The following is a 17,130-nucleotide window of genomic DNA, read 5'->3' as shown; positions in this document are numbered from 1 at the left end:
GCTGCGGGGTTATCACCGGCAAATCTTGAATGTTACATTATTAAACTCACTTTAACGAATGGCAACAGACTCCTGGAAGATGTAGGTGCGTGGCCAGATATCCAGTGGCCCGATATATATTTTTAGTGGAGAGGCCCAGTAAGTACACTCGTGAGAAGCTACGGGCATACAAATCGTTAGATGCATACAACTATGTTGTCTGTGGCCACGTACAGAAAGTAAAATATCACGACATAGACTCTGAGTTTTGCGTCTTGAAGGCAGAAGTCCTTCCTAGCCAAGGACACAAGACTGCTATGTACGAGGCTTGGGTCATAGTAAACAAACCAGAGAACTACGTCTTCACAGCCAACTGTGCCTGCATGGCAGGGTGAGTATAGCATTGTTTTTTTTTTTAGCGTGCTCAGAGTACAATCGTGTTAATTTTAGAGAAATACAGTTTATACTAACATGCAGTGGGAAAATAACAGATGAATTAGAATGAAATGTTAATTTGAAGCATGAAATAAAGCGTATAAATTTGTTTAATTCTGTCATTTTGATGTTCCAGACTTGGGTCATGCTGCAGCCACGCAGCAGCAATTTTATTCAAAGTTGAGCTTTGTGTTAGGATGGGAGAAACAGAAAAGGCTGCAGTTACGTCTCAGGCATGTGTGTGGAAAGACCTGAGCAGGAAAAATGTAGAACTTCGGAATTCTGTAAAGTTTCAGTCCACTGCTTGAAGAGAAGTGATTCTGGCATCCATACACGCAACAACCCGACATTTTTATGTGCTCAGAACTTCAAAACAAAGGGTTTAAAACGCTGTTTTAGTATAGAGTGTGAACGAGGAAGCCTTCACTCTTGTTGCCAGGCTGCGCGCGCAACTTTTGATGACGTAGGTAGTAAAAGGGTCTATAATACATTTATTTAGTCTAGCTTGCCAGGCTACCAGAGCACAGGAACCCCAGGGAGACTGCAACCAGAAAAGCCCTCGCCCCCGTCGAGAGGCGCAGAGGATCGCCCCATGGGGCCACAACCAGCAGCCGGCAGAGTCCCGGGAGATATCGGTGGCAAGCCCACAGGTCCGCCCGCAGCCTCCCACCCCCTAGCAGACTGAGCCCGGGACCCAGCGACCCGGGACCCAGGGGCGACCACCCCCGCCGGGGACCCAGCAGAGCCCAGGGACCCAGACCCACCAGGCAGCCACCGAGATTGGTCAGGCAGATGCCAAAACTCTTAAACTTCCTGGCCCGGGAGCCACGAGCACTCAGGCAGACCAAGGCACCGCACTCCACACCAGGTGTGGCAGGGAGAGGGGAGATGAAGATCTATATCATCAAAAGAAGTCCCAGGAGAAGAGAGGAGTCAAAGGCCACACCTGACATACACAGTCATACACAAACACAGTCACACACTCCCTCCCTCATGCTCACACAAACACATACAACCAAAGACTTACAAAAATGCATGCCGGACACCCACTCATGCTCCCCATACACACCCTATTCACTCTGGTCCCGGTACTGCTGCACATGGGGTACAACCATTACCGGTTCCCAGAGTTCGACCCTTTCTGCTGGGGTGCTGATGAGCAGGCTCCCCCACCCAATGCTGAGCACAGCAACCCACCACCCCAGACCCCAACCAGACGGCCAGATCTCCCTCCTAGCCTCCAGCCCCAGGAAACCAAGCGACAACAGAGGTGTGCTAAGACCCCTAGTCTCCCTCCGCCTGCTCCAATATGGTGTTATTGAGTGCTGATGAGGTGTATTCCATACAAGTATTCAACTTTTACTTTAAGACACCAGGACTGCTCCTGCTCAGAGAAAATCCTTGTGGAGATTTTTGTTTAGTCACATTTTTATTTTTTGATTCACCACATCAGTCCTGTGACTGAACCAGGAATAGAATCAAAGGAAGTGAAAACAGTCACACAGAGGAGGAAAAAACCGAGCCAGTTTCCCACCAAGACAAGTTAATGCCTTTACAGTCCCTCTAAAGACGTGTTGTAGAAGATGAAGCAACCCTCAGATTAACGAGCGGAAACCAAACGTGCACCAGCGCTTTTTCCAGAATCATCCACAGTCTAAACCTCAATAGTGTTTGCGTCTGGTGATGTCACTGCAAGGAGAACAGGGTGCAGATTTCAACCAAAAACAACCCCAACCCCCAAACGTTGTACAATTATATAAAGAATCAGTTAAACAAGATGTTTGCAGGGTTTTTGTCAGGGTTTATTATTCACTGATCAGGAGTTTGATGTTTATGTAATTTCTGAAAATTACACAGCTTTTACTGTACTCGTTTAAAAAATGACATCACTGCACTGATGTTTCTTTTATAAAGCATTTTATTGTTCAATGGTTCCTCACCTAACATCATCATGGTATTCACAGAGGTTTATTTAGAGTCATTCATTCAGAACTTTGTTTAATCAAGTATTTTCATAATGACCTTTACGTATGAATAAAAACAGGAAGTTTGTGACTTCACAGCTCAGGGGTTCAGCTCACCTCCCACATCCCTCGGCCTTGTGTGGGCTGTGAAGCTGCCAAGTGTGGCGCGGTTACTCTGATGACTAAACTGGGTTGTGTCAGAGAGTTGGAAACTTTAACAATGAAATGAGTCTTTAGCTTCATCTTATGAGGATACTGTATCACTCACTGTCTACTTATATGAATAGAAATAACAGATTCTTTTAAATTAATGGACTAAAATTTCTTACTTTTCTCTCAAAATTAGTCAGAAATTGAAATTGTTCATTTGTCACCAAGATGCCATTGTCATGTCCTGTGTCCCTTGTCTCCCCTGTCCATTCCATGTTCCTCCCTCCTAGGTGTCCTTGTCCTCCTTGTCCCTTCCACATCATATCTTCCTAGTCTATTCCATATGTTCTCCCTCCTCCAGGTTTCCTTAACTTCATTCATGTCCAGCCTTTGTCACCTTTAGCCACTTATCTGCCCCAGTCCTATTAGATTTCTTATTTGGTTTTGTATTTTCTTCGGTCATTCCCTGTTCATGGTTTAGGTTATTCTCCCATCAATCTAGTTTAGTCATTTTCTATTTTTTTGTTTTGTTCCCTTAGTCCAGTTCTGTTGTAGTCATCCACTAGTGTAATCTTTCGGCATTTATTTCTAGTGTCACATGTCTGTATCGTATAGTTTTATCTGTTCAGTCCTCGTGTTTTTGCATTGCCTCCCACCCGCAGCTTACCAGTCACACCTGTTAGTCATGCTCATCAGTGCACCTCCTCAGCAGTATTTAAACCCAATCATGTTCATAGCTGCTGGTCGGTTCTTTGTGTTTGTGTTTTTGCCTGCTCCTGCTGCTGCTCCTGCCCCTGCTGCTGCTCCTGAATAAACAGTTTTACCTTTTGAACCATATCTGGCTGTTCCTGGATTTACCTGCATTTTGGGTCCTGCTACAACCTCCATTCCATGACAGCTGTAGACTTTGCAGTATTTAGAATAAAAGAACATAATCTTTTTTATTTAAGTAATTCTTCAGGTTTTTTAAGGTGCATAAGCCCAACAACAATTTTACATAAAAGTATCCTCCACAGGTACATAGTCATAATCTTTTTTTTTTTTCCCTGTAAGTGATTTGAGATTTTTACAATGTAAAGTCATCGTTGTTGTCTTCCTCCGCTTATCCGGGTCCGGGTCACGGGGCAGCATCCCAACTAGGGAGCTCCAGACCGTCCTCTCCCCGGCCTTGTCCACCAGCTCCTCCGGCAGGACCCCAAGATGTTCCCGGACCAGATTGGAGATGTAACCTCTCCAACGTGTCCTGGGTCGACCCGGGGGCCTCCTGCCGGCAGGACATGCCCGAAACACCTCCCCAGGGAGGCGTCCAGGAGGCATCCTGACCAGATGCCCAAACCACCTCAACTGACTCCTTTCGATCCGGAGGAGCAGCGGTTCTACTCCGAGTCCCTCCCAAATGTCCGAGCTCCTCACCCTATCTCTAAGGCTGAGCCCGGCCACCGTACGGAGGAAACTCATTTTGGCCGCTTGTATCCGCGATCTCATTCTTTCGGTCATTACCCAAAGCTCATGACCATAGGTGAGGATTGGGACGTAGATCGACCGGTAAAATCGAGAGCCTGGCTTTCTGGCTCAGCTCCCTCTTCACCACGACAGATCGGCTCAGCGTCCGCATCACTGCAGACGCTGAACCAATCCGCCTGTCGATCTCCCGATCCCTCCTATCCTCACTCGTGAACAAGACCCCGAGATACTTAAACTCCTCCACTTGAGGTAGAACCTCTCTCCCGACCCGGAGTTGGCAAGCCACCCTTTTCCGGTCGAGAACCATGGTCTCAGATTTGGAGGTGCTGATCCTCATCCCAGCCGCTTTACACTCGGCCGCGAACCTACCCAGCAAGAGCTGAAGGTCAGAGCTGGATGAAGCTAGGAGGACCACATCATCCGCAAAAAGCAGAGACGAGATTCTCCTGCCACCAAACTCGACACACTTCACACCACGGCTGCGCCTAGAAATTCTGTCCATAAAGGTAATGAACAGAACCGGTGACAAAGGGCATCCCTGGCGGAGTCCAACCCTCACCAGGAACAGGTCCGACTTACTACCGGCTATGTGGACCAAACTCACGCTCCTCTGGTAAAGGGACTGAATGGCCCTTAACAGAAATCCACCCACCCCATACTCCTGGAGCGTCCCCCACAGGGTGCCCCTGGGGAAAGGGTCAACACACATGTGGATTAGTTGGGCAAACTCCCATGCCCCCTCCATCACCCTTGCAAGGGTATAGAGCTGGTCCACAGTTCCACGGCCAGGACGAAAACCACATTGCTCCTCCTCAATCTGAGATTCAACTATCGATCGGACCCTCCTCTCCAGTACCTTGGAGTAGACCTTTCCAGGGAGGCTGAGGAGTGTGATCCCTCTATAGTTGGAACACACCCTCAGGTCACCCTTCTTAAAGATGGGGACCACCACCCCGGTCTGCCACTCCACAGGAACCGCCCCCGATGACCATGCAATGTTGCATAGACGTGTCAACCACGACAGCCCTACAACATCCATAGCCTTGAGATACCCAGGACGAATCTCATCCGCCCCCGGCGCTCCACCCCTGTGTAGTTGTTTGACTACCTCAGCCACTTCTGCCCCCGAGATTGGACAGTCCATCCCCAGGTCTCTCGGCTCTGATTCCTCCTTGGAATGTATGTAGGTGGGATTTAGGAGCTCCTCAAAGTATTCCTTCCACCGTCCGACTAAAGCCCCAGTTGACATCAGCAGCTCCCGATCCCCACTGTAAACAGTGTGAGCAAATTGCTGCCTCCCTCTCCTGAGGTGCCAGACAGTTTGCCAGAACCTCTTTGGAGCCTATCGATAGTCTTTCTCCATGGCCTCACCAAACTCCTCCCACGCCCAAGAGTTTGCCTTGGCAATTGCCACTGCTGCACCCCGCTTGGCTATCCGGTACCTGTCTGCTGCCTCCAGAGACCCACAGACCAGCCACACCCTGTAGGCCTCCTTCTTCACCCTGACGGTTCCCCGAACCCCTGGTGTCTACCAGCGAGTATGGGGGTTGCCACCACGACTGGCACCGGCCACCTTGCGACCACAGCTAGCAACAGCCGCCTCAAATACAGCCGCCTCAACAATCGCATTGTGGAACAAGGCCCACTCAGAGTCAATGTCCCCCACTGCTCTCGGGACGCAATCAAAGCTCTGCTGGAGGTGGGAGTTGAAGACCGTCTTGACAGGTTCTTCTGCCAGGCATTCCCAGCAGACCCTCACTATGTCTTTGGGTCTGCCAGGTCTACGCGGCATCTTCCCCTGCCATCTGATCCAACTCACCACCCGGTGGTGATCAATGTAAAGTGCAAAACAAATGCAATGTATCATTGTACCCTAATTTAATGGCTTCCTACTTAGACTTGTGTTTATAACGGTGAGACTGGGCTTTAAGTGAAGTTTATTTTTGTCCACCAATTATATTTTAAGTTGATCTATGTTACTAAACAATGCTACAGGTCCTACTAATCCTAAATTGATTAAGGGAAATAAATAATCTGACAAGGATATTAGAGCACTTTGAAAATTAACAGCTAAAGAAGCTCTTAAAATAAGTCTTTTTAAAAAATCACATCACTGTAATGGTAGAATAAGCTTGAAGACCTAAGCGGAAGACAGGTGTTGTGACGAGGTAAAGAAAACGGAGAAAAGTATAAAGAGGATGGAAGCGTGAAGTTGGAACTTAAAAAACTAAAAATGATAGAAGCAGGGAACACCAACTACAAAATAAAAATGACAAGTTAAACCCCAACATCATGACAAAATGTAGGAAAATGCTTATTTTGTGCTGATTGTATTCTTCAAAATCTTTAACTAAAAAGTCTTAATTTCAGCTTTTTTCCCCTTGTGACCCTGACTCTGTCCTTTTTAACTTTGATAAGCATGACAACCTCTTTCATAATTTCCTCCGTGCTTACGTTTTTGCTAACAGATTCTCCTTTATTGTATTTTTACATAAAGTTTACACTCAAATTATCGGGCAGACTATGAATTTTGGAGAATGAATGGATTTTAGACACATCCTGTGATCACAGAGCAGCAGGGCTGTTGATAGGTCAGGAGCTGATCATGCATGACAGCATCACACCCTAGGGCTACTACCCCCCAAACACACACACACACACACACACACACACACACACACACACACACACACACACACACACACACACACACACACACACACACACACACACACACACACACACACACACACACACACACACACACACACACACACACACACACACACACACACACACACACACACACACACACACCATCCGGAAGAGGATGGAACAAGTCCTTCATATGTTAGCCAGCTAAACTGCTCCAACCAATCAAAGCCGGATCTCATTCAAACACAGTCTCTAGTGGACTTATCTGTATCCTGGTGGTTACTCTCACACACCTAATAGGGTGATGAAGTATTTCAAGTACTGCTGTGAAATTGTATTGGCATGAGCATGCCGACCGTCAAAGTGAATTAATGCAGCACTCTGGACATACTCCTAATGTTTTTCCATTGTGTGACTTCAAACACACACACACACACACACACACACACACACACACACACACACACACACACACACACACACACACACACACACACACACACACACGGTCAGTTCAGTATCTCCAAAGATCTCTAGGAAAAGGAATTCTTTACTATATCTGCATAATATTTAAACGTTTTCATTTTGTACGAGTTTTAGGAAAAAATGGTTTCTGTGTAGTAAAGTAAAATTGTCTGGGGAATCGTTTGTCATGGCAAAAACAGAAAGCGAGACAGGAAACACTCAGCTTGGAGATTTTCTTAATGATTTAATGTGAAAAATGTTGAGTAAAAATTCCACTGAATTGATTTGTTTTGCCAATATCTTTTTTAAAGGTGTAGAACACTGAAAAACACAAATGTTCATGTTTTTTTCTGAAAATAATTGGTCACTGGTTTTTCATACAGGCTGAACATGGAAATAGTCTCCTACACCTATTTCCTGCATTAGCTTCTGTTAGAAAATAGACGGTGAAACTCACAGATCTACGTCACGGACTCACCCATTTTATCTCACGACGGGGAAGTCTGTTGTTTAATCTGAGAAAAACAAGAGACCGTCTTAGCTAATTTAAGCTAACTATTAGCATTAGCAACATCACCACACGACAGAAGCTCCTCCAGGCTTGTGTTATTTGTAGAGATAAAACTTCCCGACTGCAGGTCAGTGGTAGAGCTGCGTTGCTGTTATCCAGTCCAGGGCGAGGCGTCCCAATATCAGGAAATAAGGCTCCTGAACCCGCGGGCCAATGGTGCGTTCGATCTACCGAACTCGGAATTGGGAATGGCATCCCACCCAATTTAACTGCTTTCTGGTTACTCTAGTCGGAGAAGTAAGGATTCCAGTATGGCGACGCACGCTTCCCAAGTAGCCATTGTTTGTAGCTTCCTCTTAATAACATCATTTTAAGCTGTGTGTTCAACATGCAAACAAAACTTGCAGTTGCAAGCACTACATGTGTTGATTTTAAATTCACTCTTATAAGAGTGTTTTATAAAAACATGTTTTACACAAAGTTACTGTTGTTGAAACGAAGAGCTGTCATTTTGGATGTCGAGGTCGGAGTTCTGAAATTCTTCCAAGTTTCCGACTGGGATGTCCGACTTTGGGGGGCATTTTGTTTGATCTTTCCTACTCAGAAGTCGGAATTTCTAAGCTCCGTGGACAAATCAAATGCACCATGATGCTCAGCTGTGATGTGCACGCGAATAGGTAGACGCCCAATGGGGCGCTGTAGAGTGTAGCAGCCTCGCCACCATCACCTTCCAAACCCAACTGGAGTCAACACAGAGAGAGTAACTACGCCCGTTTTTTTGTGAGTCTACTGTTGCAACAACCAGCGTACTTTTGAAAACAGATCATGTGAAAAAAAAAGGAACCAGATCACGTGAGATTGGCTTTTGTAGCCAAACTGTCGAGATTTTAAATTATTTTATTTAGTTACATTATGCATTAACTATCATGCCAGACACATGTCCGATTGTGTAAAAAAGCATAATATTTGTTTTTTAGTTCCTTCCTAATTTTCTTCCTTATTTCTACCTTCCTCGGTAGATGCATTGGGGGTAAATGGAGACCCATCCAAGATGGTGACCGAACACAGGGCGTCTACATCTATGGCAGGAGCCCTCAACTAGATTTGTTCAAGGGCCGGAGTGTTCTCCAGCAGACAAAGTGAGGGCCAGATGCTCTTCTAAAATAAAGTTCAAGTATTATTACATCTTATTTTGTTAATGTTTAAAATGGCTTTGTTTTCCATCTAAAATAATCAGATTGTTGCTTTAGTTGTGTTTGGAGAACGTAAACAGTTATTGATGTTTGAGGCACAAATTTTGCTGCTAAACTTCAAAGTCCCCCAACTGGGAGGCTGGGTGGAAAGGTCTAGCATGTGGCCTGCGGGCCGCCATTTGCGGTTTACTGGTATATGATGTCTGTGGTGATGTAGGCAACTTTTAGGAACAAGAAATTGCGCACAGGTATATTGTGTCCCCCCGAGAATGACTTATGACATTCATTCCTACCAGAGACCACTACAAATGTATTGAGTGAATAAGTAAACCATTCCTTTAACAATTGTCAACTCTTGACTAAAACTTTCTTCATCGTTTTATTTTTTAGATATGTTTTCAGAAAATACTCACAATCATCTGTCAGTATTTATTATTAGTAGGCCCAGGTGTAAATATAGCAGCTGTGCACTTGCTTAAAAAGCCCTGCCTTTTCTTGTCTGTGCTGCACAGACTCGCACCGACTTGGCTGACGTATGAGTCTTCAGAGAGATTCAGTTTGCAGTCTATGACTCACCGCCAAGATGGAAACTGTTGCAAACCTCCTGTAACTCATTATTCTTGGTGATGGAAAGAAACACAACTGAGCTCAGATTTGTATTTGCAGCCAAAAATATTTCCCACCATGCTGATGAGCAATTAGTGAGATCAGGTGGCATCTTTTCTTAGCTGTATCTCACAAACATCTTACGTTAAAGTTTGCAGGTTAATTATCCTCATATACACTTAGTGATATTAAAATAAAGTGTATGCCTGGTGAAGGTTTCATTAAGTTAGTAGCTTTTGAAAACAGGAACAGATGCACAAGCTGTTATTTTTAGCATTTTGTTTAAATTTGGGGTCCATTTGTCTTTTGATTGTTCATCTCCATCCCAGACATTTTATAAATGTAATGTCTTGCTGTTTTTGAAGCTATAACATTTGATGTTTTATGTACAGAACACATATGTGACACACAAAGAGAATGGAAGGAAGTAAATCTGGAAAATAAATGTCTGTTTAGTGCATAAGTATTGATTCATCAAATGACTGCACTAAAAAATGGAAAAAAGGGTAATTCATTCAACCTTGAAGTGCACCTGCAGACAGCTCAGTGGACCTAATCCACATACATCAATTACTGCACGGAGGCTATATCTACATGTGCGTCAGCGGGGCAGTGAACACGTATGTTTAGGCTTGTGTGGGTTTGGTGCAGGAAATTAGTGGCATAATTGTAAAACTAAACTAGAAACTAAACATCTGAAGAGTTGTTAAAATTGAGTTCTGTATTCTATTAGTATTTACTTTTATTTCACTGAATAGCTTTACTGTTTAGAGGATTTAGAGGGAGTAAACAAGCAGGAGAGGAACTAAGGGGTGGCTACAGGGGGCCCTAGCCACCATGGATTAATGAGTATTAAAACTTTTACATCCACTGCCATTGACGAGAAAAGCCATTATTTTAAATCCAACCGTTCATTGCTACAATAGACGTAACTAAATAAATACACCAGTGGAATAAGAATAGATTTGTAAACTAAAACAGTTTATATTTATTGTGATGATTAACAGCATGAAATCCCCAAATTCAAGAACTCGGAAAATTGGACTATTACGTGAAATTGCTAAAGTAAAGATTTTACAGAAAAAGGTGTGTTCTTGCTGTGTCGTATTTCTAATATCACTCCATGATATATATATATATACAGTTACTGTGTACAACATGTAAACTTTCCTCCAATTAGTAGTTTAAACTCAGTAGAAAAGCTGACAACACCTGCCTCATGTTAGGGATGTCAAATTTTACTATTCAAACCAAAGCTTTACAAAAAGAGCTGAAAGTCCATACTGGTTCATTTGATTCTCATTGCAGACTAAAAGGGCCAAAACCCTAGCCTAGTGAACTAGACCAAATTCTTGCTTTGCAAAGAATGGTCTAGGCATGCTCCATTGGAAGCTCCGCAGCTCCTACCAGGACTCTGGCTGGCCAATCACAGCTCTCTAGAGGGGTTTCAAACACATAAAGAGCTGTGATTGGTCCATAATGATGGGCCAATCATAGTGCTCTATCTGCTTAGTGAACAAATCACAGAGCTTTATCTACTTTGTGGGCCAATCAGGGCACTCTATATGCCTGGTGGGTGGGATGATGCAACAGAGTGAAACAAGAGTATGTCACATTCATTGGCCAGTGGAATGCGGAGCTCATTTGAAAGACAACGGTAGAACCCGCCCCACAACCGAGAGCCGTCAGTGGAGCGTTGCCAGACTAAATAATACATTTATTTAGTCTGGCTTGCCAGGCTACCAAAACCCCACTCCAATTCTGCATCAGCTCCTTCGATACGATACTGTGAGGTTAAGATTTCCCAAAACCACGTGGCAGCAGCAGATATTGAAGCACTTGTTCTAACAGAAAAGTCAACAACAAACAAAGCTTAGTAAGAAAAGCAGAATGATCAAAACGGTTGGTTCTCTAAAGGTTCTAGGGGTGTTTCTGTTTGAAGACAAAATTAGATAAAAAGGTCTGCGATGCTGTTGGAAACATGCATTGGGAAATTTGAAGAATGTGTGTATTCATGAACGTTGCCGCAGGTTGATGAGGGGAGATTAAGCGTTGCAGATGTTGTTTTCACCAGTGCTTTAAATCACATCACCAAAATAAAGTTGTACTCTTTTTAAGTATGAGCGCTTCATCATTTAGAGTCAGGCATGAAAGATGGCTTGAAGCTCAATGAAGTCCGCGGTCACATGAAATGAAGTATGTCAGGGTCATCTTTTCACAGTCGAGGATTATCATTCTTCAGATAATGACCATTTTATTTTTCCACTTTCTTTTTTTAGACTCTAAGTCTCCAGAGCTACATTTTTCTCTACAAAGGGAGAAACTATGCTTTACAAAAGAAATAGTGTTTTCCTCAAGTTTATTTTTGTTTAAATTATAATCCTGACATTTCGAGGTTACTGGAATCTTTGTAGCCAAATCAATTTAGGACTGACTTCACTGTGTGTGTGTGTGTGCGTGTGCGTGTGTGTGTGTACTCCCACTTGAGATGGATTCTGAGAGCATTATCTTCCTTGAAAAGGCAAACGTTCTCCCAGACCTTGCAGGGACTATAGAAAATAGTAAATGAGAGGAAACATGAACCAACCTATGATTCAGAGACAATTAAGGATGCAGTGAGTTAGGTAGGAGTGTTGAAGAGGTGACATCATGTACTCGTTCACGGCCATTGTTTCCCTTCCTTTATTATGGATGACACACACACAAGAAATGCAGGTTAACCAGAGACTTGGGAAGCTCGTGGATGTAAATAAAAGAACTGTAAATCATCTGGGAGGAAACAAGTGTGGTGAATGGGATCGGAACAGGAATCTCCAGATAAATGAACCAGCTTGGTGTTCCAAAGAATGAAGCCTCCTAAACTCTTCCAATATCACCCAGGCCAAGAAAATAAATATTTAGAACAACTCAGGTATGTTTAACTCTCCCACTGTCTTCATGGGTGACCCCGCCAGGAAAGCTGACCATTGAGCAGGGTTGATGGTTTATCCCTTGGGGGGGGTCCACGTGGCAGGGGTGAGTGACCGTGAAACCGAAGACTGGTTAGAGCTTGATTACTGATTGGAGGCAGCTGGGTTAATTAACCTGATGAATTACAGCTGTGACAGGCTGAGTGAGTTGAGGAGTTGGGGGTAACAATGAGGAGTGGAACAGGAAAACCCATAAGGGGCCTAACTGGAAACTCTGGATGCAGTAATACCAAACTCAGCTCCAATGTTGCTCTCCAGTTCGACATCAGCTCTTATAACGTCAGCCGGGACTGTGCTGGTTATAATAAGTCAGTGCAATTAACAATGAAACTTCAGAATCCGAAACTATTGCTGAAATATATAATTATATAATTCTGAAACAATGTGTAAATGAGAAGTGAATGCGCTCTTACCTACACTACTTCTTCAACTCCTAAAGCATAAAGCAGGGGTATTCGATTCCGGTCCTGGAGGGCCAGTATCCAGCATGATTTAGTGGTTTCTCTGCTCCATCATACTTGATTCAGTGGTTGAATCACCTGTGCAGCAGCTCATCAAGCTCTGCAGAAGCCTGTTAAACACCAGCTGATTAAAATCAGATGTGTTGAAATGGAGTTAAACTAAAACGTGCTGGAAACGAGCCTTCGAAGCCTGGAATTGAATACCCCTGCCGTAAAGCATTCACTCATACTTTGTCATCCTTCTTTCCACCTTGGTTGTTTGATTTTAAATGTGTGGATTGTATTTTTTGGTTCCACCTTGTTTGTTTGACCTTATTTATTTTTCATTGTTTTTACAACACATGTGATTACTTCTGCCTGTGTTTTACCGTGTGCAGCACTTTGGTTGGTTAAAAGCACAAATAGAGTGGCGTGGTATGTTCTCGGCCCAGCCTTGTTGTCTTTCAGTAGCCAACAAACCAGGATGAGCCAGATTTCTGTAGTTGTTGTAACTTTGACAATAATTGTCTGAATGACAAAATATTTTTCCTGAAAAGATAAAATTATAAATCATGAACAGCATTTTATGGACTGAAGAGTATAAATATCCCACCATTGCCGTTACGTAGATGAAGCTGCAAATTAGTTATTATATTTAGGTTAAAGGTTTTGTAGTGAAGCAGAGTGAAAAACTCAAAAATCCTATTTAGACAAAAGACCACAGAAGAAAGATAAAAGACTTGAATAAAACAGAAAAACCTTGAAACAAGAATTACCTTTGACAACAAGGTCCCTAAAGGAAACGGAGCTGCTTAAAATACAGCTAACTAACAACAGCAGGTGAGTGAGAGGCAATCAGCAGACCAAAACCTGGTGCAAAAAACATCAGACAAGAAAAAGAACAAGAACTGAAGCAGAGCAGACTATAAAAACTGGCATTGTGACAGGTTTAGGTAGCTGTGCCTGTGGGAGTCTATTGGCCAATAATCTGATAAAATCAGGAGGGTTTTGGTTTATCCTAATCCTATTAGTGAAGTGCATTGTGTAAGCTCACAGTTAAATGCTGTTCATCATTTTAAGTGTTGGCTTCAGGGTTTCACTTAAAAACGTATGAATCACTTCTTTCCGTCAAACAGTTACTGGAACATTTAATCGTGTTCACGTCAAAACAGCAAAACAACATTTTTTTTTAAAGCAAAAACTCTTGGAAATTGGAATTTTAGTCATTGAAGAACACAAGCCGCACGGTGGCCACTGATAAATCCCCAAATTTACTTCTAATTTCCTAAAGATCAGGTCTGCAAAGGTTGTAATGCAAGAAACCCAAAATCCCCTTTATGGGCAGAATTAAGATGAGGATGTCTAAGAAAACATTGGGTAATCAGTAACGGAAAACAACCTGCCTCTTTAATCTCCAATGAAAGAAACAAAATGGAAACCCCAGGAACACATCAGGGGGCTCTAATGGGGTCTGAAGAACACAATTCTTTAAAAATAATCTTGTTTTCATTTAGTCCTCATGAGAGAGTTAAAAGGATCGACATACAGTCCCAATCAAAAGTTTAAGACCTGTTGAAACATCTAGAATTCAGATTTTGCACGGTTTGATCTTCCAAGTGGAGCTTCAACATGAAACAAGAACAATCACTTTTCACCACCAACTCAAAAACATCTGTCTGACAGCAGCAATAACCATGTTCACTTAAAAATGACTTCAAAAAGGAAATAAATCTTAAATGATGCATTTCTGTCTCCTTGACAGATTGTATCACATCACTGTGTTCATTGTGAGATAAACACCAAGTTTGGTTAAAGGCCAAAAATGGGATAAGTCAATTCAGTTCAAATTCAATTCAAAACACTTTATTAATCCCAGAGGGAAATTTAAGTTTCGGTACACACAATTCTGAGATCAGACATACAAACATAGACACATGACAAGAATTGGTGACTGTGGTCATTCACAACCCGAGTTGCGCTACCGTAATAGATCAAGAGGGTTTATATGAGGATAGAGTCAGGGGGAGGGAAAAAAAGGCACTTCAGAGCTAAGCCTGATTTATGCTTCTCCGTCTGCATCAGTGCGGAGACACGCAACGCCATTATCCGTCCTTGTGTAGGGCACGCAAGTACGTACGGAGTCGAGCCCACTTTTTTAAACATCCGTCGAACGAGACGGATTACGCAAGCTTGTGATTGGTCAGGATGCCGCTGTTGTTTACAGCGCCGCCATTGCAAAGAGAGCCGAGGATAACTAGCGGCAGACACGGAGAAGCTTGAAGAATACCTCGCGAAAAAACTAAAAATATGAACGTTTAATTCTCCCGTGACTGGAGGAGTGAAAAGATGCGCAGCAAGCGTTTTATTTGTGGACGGAAATGACAGGAAACTTGGGTTTAGAGGTGGGGAGCGCATGGAGCGGTGGGAGACAAATATGTCCGTGTTAAAAGTCTCTTATACACACAAAAAACACAATATAAACACACTATCTTGGACCGATACATGACAGGATACCACAGAACAGCGCTACGCCCTCTGTGGTCCTGCCGGGCAATTGCTTTGCAACACTCTCCAGGAGACGGAGAAGTATGAGAGCAAATCGCTTCCGTCAATCTGTGCGTGTCTGTTCCTTGCGGAGCTGACGGAGAAGCATAAACCAGGCTTTACCCTCAACAGAGACGGTAGCTTTGCTATGCAAAAAACACCTCAGACAGAAATACAACTGACTTCAGACATTACACAACATAAGTGTCCACTAAGTGGGGAGGTAGGGTTGGGACTCTCCTCACTTCAGTGCGTGCAGCGGCATGGGGCAGCGCTCATCACCTCTGTTTGGACAGGGGAGAGAGATAATGGGTTAGAGGGCACATTGACTCCTAGATACGGTTCTACGGCCTTCACCGGTCACAGTCCCACCCAGGCTGGGATAGGGAGAAAGAGTTTCCATAGCGACGACAGCATTCCACATTTCTTCTGAGGGGGGAGTTTTCACTTCAGCCTCACAGGCTCCAAGGGCACAGATTCAGATAAGAATTGTTTTGGGGACAGACAGAGATAATTTCCTCTCTCCCTTAGTGTTCTGTTGGTCTACAACCCCTCTAGATCCAATAATGGTGTAATTAATCAATCCCAATCCGTGCTGATCCGTCCACTCGCTCCTTGATGGTATTCACCTTTTGTGCCAGAGCCTGAATCTCAGCCAAAGTTCCAAGCTTACGACTCATCTCGACAATTATATGAGTTTGTGCGTTCACAGCGCGATGCATTCCATCCCTGAGCTCCGGGATTGAGCCAATATTTCTCCAAAGCTCATTAATTTTCCGGTAAGCCAGGAAACCGGTAAGTTTAATTAAGTCCATGCAGTTTAACAGATAACAAATAAATGACTAAAAGTCCCCCCACAACAGCCGGGATTAGCGATTCCACTGAGTCGGTAAGGGCGGCTCAGGGTGAAATGACGTTTCTATTGTAAACATGCCAAGAGTTGAAAGGATAGGCTGAAGTGAGACAAAAGGATTACCAAAGACTTATGGCTTTTGACAGCAGCACCAACAAACTGTGGTCCAGGAGTGATGCTCTATGCAATCCAGTACAGTATTGTCTTGATCTTCAGGAGTCATCAACTTTTCTTTCACTGCTAACCAGCTCAGTGGCCCATTGGTAGTGTTCACCCTCAGACTGGGAGATCGTGGATTCAAATTCGTGGTCGGTTCGTACCAAAGACCCTAAAAATGGGACTCAACGCATCCCTGCTTGACACTCAGCATTCAGGGGGTTAAACCACCAAATGGTTCCTGAGTGCAGCCGTGTCTGCAGCTCACCGCTCCCCCAGGGGACGCGTTAAATGTGGAGAAATAATTTCACCAATTTGTGACGACTAATGGGACTTTAACTAACAAGAAGATACCCGTCACCATTTTCGATTTGTCATTGTTTTAAAGAATGTATCTTTCAGTTCCATTTTTGGCTTATTTACATGCCAAACAACTTTAATTAAAACTATTTCTATAAAGAGAAAAAATCTCCTTCACATTTGAACATACATGATGTGTGACAAATGCAGATTTCAGGTGACTTTTTGTCTAACTCAGTCACTTACTTGTCATCTGTGTTTTCTAGTTTAATCTGTTTTATGATGAGGTTCCTTTTGCACAGTCATGGTAATTCCTTGTGTCTTTTATGACTTTGACTGGGTTTTACAAGTACTAAAGATAACACCACATGGATGACACACACACACACATGCACGCGCACACACACACACACACACACACACACACACACACACACACACACACA

The sequence above is a fragment of the Nothobranchius furzeri genome, chromosome 6 (genome assembly GCF_043380555.1).
Source record: "Nothobranchius furzeri strain GRZ-AD chromosome 6, NfurGRZ-RIMD1, whole genome shotgun sequence".
Classification (NCBI taxonomy): Eukaryota; Metazoa; Chordata; class Actinopteri; order Cyprinodontiformes; family Nothobranchiidae; genus Nothobranchius; species Nothobranchius furzeri.
The sequence above is the reverse complement of the archived record's forward strand: the minus strand, read 5'-3'. Positions refer to the sequence as shown.